The sequence below is a fragment of the Apodemus sylvaticus genome, chromosome 3 (assembly GCF_947179515.1).
Source record: "Apodemus sylvaticus chromosome 3, mApoSyl1.1, whole genome shotgun sequence".
NCBI lineage: Eukaryota > Metazoa > Chordata > Mammalia > Rodentia > Muridae > Apodemus > Apodemus sylvaticus.
The window spans coordinates 51,915,562-51,924,512 of NC_067474.1; positions in this window are offsets into that span (position 1 = coordinate 51,915,562).

The window sequence follows — 8,951 nt, forward strand, 5'->3', positions numbered from 1 at the left end:
GGATGACTTTCGATAGTCTATTGTAGCTATGATTTGCCTCATGTTCTAGGAGAAGCATCCATTTGCCAGGTGAAGATAGTTTCTGTGATTGAGCAAATCTATGTGAATTGTGACTTGGTATTATGGGACCATGTCAGAGGGTAGAAAAATGCCATAGCCCCAATAGGTGGGGTGAGTGGTTGCTGGCTTTTCGATGGCTGAGTTACATTTTGTTAGCCATGTTCAAAGTAAAAATAAAAAGAAAGAAATTAAATTCAGAGGTTTCTATCTTTATCTTTTCCCTTTATCTTTATTTCTCTCCTGTCTAATAGTGGGGTTTAAAACTGGGGGATAAATGGTGCCAAAAAGAAGAACTCACAAAGTAGCAAAGACTAGCTATATCTGATAAATTGAGTTTAATCCTTGATACAAACAGGGTGTGTTGAGAGACTAGATTATCACAAATTGATCCTTGCTTCACCACATTTCCTATGTCCACATTGACTGGGGTGTTTCAAAAAATGACCCCCATAGGCTGATATATTTGAATATTAGTTATCAAGGAAATGATATTTCTTGAGAAGAAAGAGAATGTGTGGCTTTTTTGGAAGAAGTGGTACACTGACATTGGGTTTAAGTATTTCAAAATCCCAAGCGAGTTCCAAATTTTCTATCTTTCTGCTGCCTGATCCAGATATCGAACTCTCAACTAGTTCTTCAGCACAAATACATATACACATGCACATACGTGTGTGCACATGCATGCGTGCGCATGCACACACACACACACACAGAGCTAAGTGTAATTTTTAAAATTGCTTTATGCCCTCAAATATTATCTGCCTTAGAAACAACATATAGGAAATATGCATAATTAGAAGAAACATAAATTCTGAAAAAGTTTGCTATAAATACTTGATGATGATGACTCGTTCTCAAGATTAAGAAAGCTAATATAGTGAAATGGCAATATTGTCACTCTACATAGTCAATGTCAACATATTTCCCATAAAATTGTAGTAATATTATTCAAGAAAGGAAATTTGATCTTAAAATTCACTCGCATAAACAAATGTTTTCCAAAGCCTAACCAGGGATTACAACAACAAGTTTTGTTTTGTTTTTTAAGAAAATGGAAGTTATCAATTCCTGATTTCACATGTGTCAAAAAGGCAGTATAAAACAGGATACTGACAAAAACCCAAACATGCCAATGTATGCAATAAAAGAGAGGTCCTAAAAGTATACCTTTGAAACTATAACAACAATATGAACTTGACAAAGGTGTGGCACACATACATTAAATAAAAGATTTTTCCCTTCAAGAAATAATGCTGGAAGAACTGGCTAATTGAATAAAGCCATAAAATGAATATAGATTCATACTCTATAACAAAGTAAATTTAACACATGCAATAGACCATAGATTAAAACATGAAACTCTGAATTAGCTATAGGCATGGCCAAGAACTTATCTCAGGAAATAGTCATTTCATAAAGCTTTCTCAAAAGAACTCTTTAACTGAAGGAAAAACAAGAACTGAAGAATAGATTGAAGTACCTATAAAATGGTCAGAATAAATGTCATATATAAACAAATTGTTCACATGAAATTCTTTGTTATGTGTAATAGGTGTACAAATATGAACTTCATTTGGAAGGATTTTCAGCAAACTTATGGTTTCATTAATGAATGAACCATTGGCTTAAAATCATTTCAGGAGTTGACATAAAGGTGATTTAGTAAGGTTCACCCAAGTCCTGCAATAATCAGCAAAAACAGGGAAATGTCTCGAGATAATAGATTTCAAAACCACGAGTCAGAGTACAACAGAATGAGAACATTCTATATGTCAGAGTGCCCTTCAACTAACCTTTAGGTTTAGGTTTCTACTTTTGAAAGCTTTCTGCTCTTTACCAGTTAACATTATCTGTTCAATATTGCAGAGTATACATAAATGAATTTCATTTACGAGGTTTCTATAGCTTATTCAAAATTAAGATTAAAAATAATTATGTATTAATTAATGAATTTGAAAGTTGAAACTCAGCAGCAACTCATCCAGCAGAAGGGTCACCACGAGTGGAACCAAGGTGACAGGGTCCTGGCAGGCCCTGTACCTGGTACCATTGACCATTGCTGGTCAGCTGGGCTGCAAGCTGCAATGGAGTTACAACGCTTTTCACTACACTGAAGCCACATCAGAAGTCTGCCTCCCACCAGTCAGTTACTAGAGGCTCTCCACAATCTTAGCTTTCAGACGCTAGAGAGAACTGACAGCTGGTGGTACGCAGACTAAGCCTGAGGCCAACATCGCTGGGGTCTAAGCCTGACAGGTGTTGGCCTGTACCCAGGCCCTGGGCTGTCTGGTGGGCCATCTCGGCACCAACAGCCAGGAGGTTGTTAGCACGACAGTCTGTTCCAGCACTTACAGGAAGCACACGCCACCATTTTGGCTATGGAGCACCAAAGAGTTCTAGCAGGCAAAGCCAGCTAACAGTCATAGCCTGAGGCTAAGATCACAGGGGTCTAAGCCTGACAGGCATTGAACTGCACCCAGGCCCTGGGCTGTCCAGTGGGCCATCTGTGTGAGAACCCAGCCAGGAGGTTGTCAGCCTAGCAGACTGTCCTTGGATTTGCAGGGTGTGTGCACAGAGCCATCTTGGCTACTTGACAGAACCTGTTAGCAGTCATAGCCTGAGGCGAACATTGCTCCTGCCTAAGCATGTCAGGCTTTTGCCTGGACTCAGGGCATGAGCAGGTAGGCTAGATTTCTGTGCACGAACATGGTTGAAAGATCGGGTGTGCAGCAGAGTGATCAGCACTCTGTAAAGGTTCCCACAGCATACAGCATCAGCACTCCCTGAAGGAGCAAACTGGGATCTCCTGGTTCACAAAGACAATCTGGGACAAGGCAAACTAGGGCTCCAAGGGCACCCAAGAGGAGGGCAGCATATCAGCAATCTGCGACAGGGGAAACCCAGCCATCCAGTGTTGCTAAAATAGCCTTACAGCCTCACAGGAGGCTCAAACACCAGCCAGAGACAAGACCAACTAATGACAGAGATAACAAGATGGCAAAATGCAAATGTAGGTACGATACCAACAGAAATCTAGGAAATACTGCAGCTTCTGAACGAAACCTTCCAACAACAGCAAGTACTGGATACCCCCAAAACCAGAAAAACAAGATTTGGATTTAAGATCACTGGTCATGATACTGCCAGAGGAACACAAAAAGGACATAAATGAATCTCTTAAAGAAATACAGGGGAACAGAAACCTGTATAATGGAAACACAAAAATCATTTAAAGAAATTCAGGAGAATGAGGCTCAAGAGATAGAAGCCAATAAAGAAGAAACACAAAAAAACCTTAAATAAATGCAGGAGAAAGTGAGTCAAATGGCAGAAGTCATGAAAGAGGTAAAAAAATCTCTTAAAGGATTAAAGGAAAACACAAACAAACAAATGAAGGAACTGAGCACCAACCTGGATCTAAAAAGAGAAGTATAAACAACTGAAAAAGCACAAAGGGAGACAACTTTGGAGATAGAAAACTTTGGGAAGAAATCAGGGGCCATAGATGCAAATATCAACAACAAAATACAAGAGATGGAAGAAAGAATGTCAGATGCTGAAGATACCATAGAAATCATTGACTCAACAGTCAAAAAAATGCAAAATGCAAAAAGCTTGTATCCCAGAGCAGCCAAGAAATCCAGGACACAATGAGAAGACCAAACCTAAGGATTATAGGTATAGATGAGAGTGAAGACGTACAACTGAAAGGGCCATCAAATATCTTCAAAAAAATTATGGAAGAAAACTTCCCTAACCTAAAGAGAGAGATGCCCATGAATATACAAGAAGCCTACAGAACTCCAAACAGACTGGACCTGAGCAGAAATAATTTCCATCATATAATAATCAAAACCCCAAATGTACTAAACAAAGAAATAATATTAAAGGCAGTAAGAGAAAAAGGTCAAGTAACATATAAAGAAAGATCTCAGAATCACACCGGACTTCTCATCAGAAACCATGAAAGCTAGAAGATCCTGGGCAGATCTCAGCAGACTGGAAGAGAACACAAATGTCAGCCAAGATTACTATACCCAGCAAAACTCTCAATCAACATAGATGGAGAAACCAAGATATTCCATGACAAAACCAAATTTATACAATATCTTTCCACAAATCCAGCCCTACAAAGAATAATAGGAGGGAAACTACAATATAAGGAGGGAAACTACACCCTGGAAAAAGCAAGATAGCAACTTTCTTTCATCAAACCCAAGAGAAGATAGCCACTCAAATATAAAAATAACATCAAAAAAGCCAGGAAATAAAATTACAATTCCTTAAAATCTCTTAGCATCAATGGACTCAATTCCCCAATAAAAATACATAGACTAACAGACGGGATAAGGAAACAGGACCCTACATTTTGCTGCAAACAGGAAACACACCTCATTTTCAGTGACAAATCTACCTCAGAGTAAAAGGCTGGAAGACAATTTTACAAGCCAATGGTCTCAGGAAACGAGCCAGAGTAACCATTCTAAGATAAAATTGACTTTCAAGCTAAAGTCATCAAAAGAGACATGGAAGGACACTAATTGCTTCTTTCCTTCTTTGCAAAGAAAAAATCCACCAAGATGAACTCTCAATTCTGAACATCTATGTGCCAAATGCAAGGGCACCCTCATTCGTTAAAGAAACTTTACTAAAGCTCAAAGCACACATTGCACCTAACACAGTAATTGTGGGTGACTTCAACACACCACTATCTTCAATGGGCCGACCAGGAAAACAGAAACTAAACAGGGACACAGTAAAGCTAATTGACGTTTTGGACCGATTGGATTTGACAGATATTTATAGAACATTTGACCCTAAAGCAAAAGAATATACCTTTTTCTCAGCACCTCATGGTACCTTCTCCAAAATCGACCATATAATTGGTCACAAGACAGACCTCAACAAATATAAGAAGATTGAACTAATCCCATGCCTCCTATCAGATCATTATGGAGTAAAAGTGGTCTTCAATAGCAACAAAAACAACAGAAAGCCCACATACACATGGAGGCTGAACAATACTCTACTCAATGACACCTTGGCCATAGAAGAAATAAAGAAAGAAATCAGAGACTTTTTAGAATTTAATGTTGGGCACAACATACCCAAATCTTTGGGACACAATGAAAGCAGTGCTAAGAGGAAAACTCATAGCCCTAAGTGCCTCCAAAAAGAAAATGGAGAGAGCATACACTAGCAGCTTAACGACACATCTGAGGGACCTGGAACAAAAAGAAGCTATTTCACCCAGGAGGAGTAGAAGACAGGAAATCATCAAACTCAGGGCTGAAATCAATCAAGTGAAAACAAAGAGAACCATACAATGAATCAACGAATCCAGGAAATGGTTCTTTGAGAAAATCAACATGATAGACAAACCCTTAGCCAGACTGAACAAAGGGCACAGAGAAAGTATCCAAATTAACAAAATTAGAAATGAAAAGGGTGATACAACAACAGAAACTGAGGAAATTAAAAACAAATCATCAGATCCTACTACAAATACTTATATTCAACACAACTGGAGATTATGGAGGAAATGGACAATTTCCTAGACAGATAACAAATTAAATCAGGACCAAATAGATCATCTAAACAATCCCATAACCCGTAAAGAAATAAAAGCGGTCATAGAAAGTCTTCCAACCAAAAAAAGCACAGGGCCAGATAGTTTCAGTGTGAAATTTTATCAGACCTTCAAAGAAGAGCTAACACCAATACTCTTCAAACTATTCCACAAAATACAAATGGAAGGAACACTCCCAACTCCTTCTATGAAGCCACAATTATGTTGATTTCAAAACCACACAAAGATCCGACAAAGAAAGAGAACGTCAGATCAATTTCCCTTATGAACACTGATGCAAAATTACTCAATAAAATTCTTGCCAACCAAATCCAAGAACACATCAAAATGATCATCCACCATGATCAAGTAGGCTTTATCCTAGGGAGGCAGGGATGGTTCAATATATGGAAATCTGTCAATGCAATCCACTACATAAACAAACTCAAAGAAAAAAATAACACATGGTAATTTCACTGGATGCTCAAAAAACATTTAATAAAATTCACCATTATTTAATGCTTAAAGTCATGGAAAAAAACAGGAATTCAAGACCAATACCTAAACATAGTAAAAGCAATATACAGCAAACCGGTAGCCAGCATCAAACTAAATGGAGAGAAACTTGAAGCAATCCCACTAAAACCAGGGACTAGACAAGGCTGCCCCCTTTCTCCTTATCTTCCAATATTGTAATTGATGTACTAGCTCAGGCAATTAGACAACATAAGGAGGTCAAAGGGATACAAATTGGAAAGGAAGAAGTCAAACTATCACATACGCAGATGCTAGGATAGTCTACCTAAGTGACCCAAAAAAACTCAACTAGAGAACTCCTGCAGCAAAATGGCTGGTTATAAAATCAACTCAAGCAAATTAGTAGCCTTCCTATACTCAAAGGATAAGCAGGCTGAGAAAGAAATTACGGAAATGACACCCTTCACAATAGCCACAAACAGTATAAAGTACCTTGGTGTGACTCTGACCAAACAAGTGAAAGATCTGGATGACAAGAACTTCAAGACTCTGAAGAAGGAAATGAAGAAGACCTCAGAAAATGGAAAAATCTTCCATGCTCATGGATCGGCAGGATTAATATAGTTAAAATGGCCATTTTCCCAAAAGCAATATACAGATTCAATGCAATACCCATCAAAATCCCAATTCAGTTCTTCATAGAGTTAGAAAGAGCAATTCTCAAATTCATCTAGAATAAAAAATACCCAGGATAGGTAAAACTATTCTCAACAACACAAGAAATTCTCAGGGAATGAGTATCCCTGACCTCAAGCAATAATACAGAGCAATAGTGTTAAAAAACTGCATGGTATTGGTACAGTGAAAGGCAGGCAGATCAATGACATAGAATTGAAGATCCAGAGATGAACCTACTCACCTATGGCCACTTGAGCTTCGACAGTGGAGCTGAAAACATCCCGTGGAAAAAAGATAGCCTTTTCCACAAATGGAGCTGGTTCAACTGGATGTCAGCATGCAGAAGAATGTGAATTGATCCATCCTTATCTCCTTGTACTAAGCTCAACTCCAAATGGATCAAGGACATCCACATAAAGCCAGACACTCTGAAGCTAATAGAAAAAAAAAAAAAACTGGGGAAGACCCTTGAGGACATCGGTACAAGGGGAAAGTTCCTGAACAGAACACCAATAGCGTATGCTCTAAGATCAAGAATAGACAAATGGGATCTCATAAAATTGCAAAGTTTCTGTAAGGCAAAGGACACCATCAAAAGGACAAATCAGCAACCAACAAATTGGGAAAAGATCTTCACCAAACCTACATCAGATAGAGAGCTAATATCCAATATATACAAAAAACTCAAGAAGTTAGACCCCAGGAAGCCAAATAATCCTATTAAAAATGGGGTACAGAGCCAAACAAAGAATTTTCACTGGAAGAACTTCAGATGGCTAAGAAGCATCTTAAAAAATGTTCAACTTCATTAGTCATTAGGGAAATGCAAATCAAAACAAGCCTAAGATTTCACCTTACACCAGTCAGAATGGGTAAGATTAAAAATTCAGGAGACAGCAGGTGTTGGTGAGGATGTGGAGAAAGAGGAACACTCCTCCACTCCTGGTGGGTTGCAAATTGGCACAACCACCCTGGAAATCAAACTGGCGGTTCCTCAGAAAACTGGGCACGTCACTTCTGAAAGATCCTGATATACCACTCCTGGGCATATACCCACAAGATTCCCCAGCAGGTAGTAAGGATACGTGCGCCACTATGTTCATAACAGCCCTATTTATAACAGCCAGAACTTGGAAAGAACCCAGGTATCCCTTAACAGAAGAATGGATGCAAACAATGTGGTATATATATATACCCAATGGATTACTATTCAGCCATTAGAAACAATGAATTCATGGAATTCTTAGACAAATGGATGGAGCTGGCGAACATTATACTACGTGAAGTAACCTAGTCTCAAAAGATTAATCATGGTATGTACTCACTAATAAGTGGATATTAGCCTAGAAAATTGGAATACCCAAAACATAATCCACACATCAAATGATGTACAAGAAGAATGGAGGAGTGGCCTGCTTCTAGAAAGATTCAGTGTAGCAGTATAGGGCAAAATCAGAACAGGGAAGTGGGAAGGGGTGGGTGGGAGAACAGGGTGAGGGAAGAGGGTTTATGGGACTTTCTGGGAGTAGGGGGCTAGAGAAGAGGAAATCATTTGAAATGTAAATAAAAATATATTGAATAAAAAAAATCAAAAAAATATTTTTAAACTTGACACATATAATCAGTTTTTAATTTTTTCTTTATATATATATATATTTAATAGTTTATTACTAAGGAATGCTACAATTACAAATGCAAAACATACCAAAATTAGTCAGATATGAAGACTATAAAACTCATTCAATTTTTACACAGTTAATAGCTCCATTTTCAGTGAAAGGTGTAGAGTTTCTCATAGTATTCTATAATTTTAGTAACAAATATATATTTTAGGAACAGGTCACACTCCTAGGAGCAGTTGCTACAAAAATTAAACACCATAGCTTTGTGTATGTTTGCACGTTGTGTTTTTGCTTTTATTGTTGTAATTATGCATTTGTCTATTTCAAATTTTAATTTTTTGCATTTAATTTTTTCAAGGAGAGTTGAAAAGAAACTATTATATATAATAGTTCATATATAATATATACATATATATGTGAAATCATGACAGATTTGAAATACAAAGTAATTAAATTCTATTTTATATCCTTTTCCTTTTAAAAAATTACAGAATTTTATGATGAAGTATTGCCTGAATCCATATCTATGCACCCCATGTCTGACT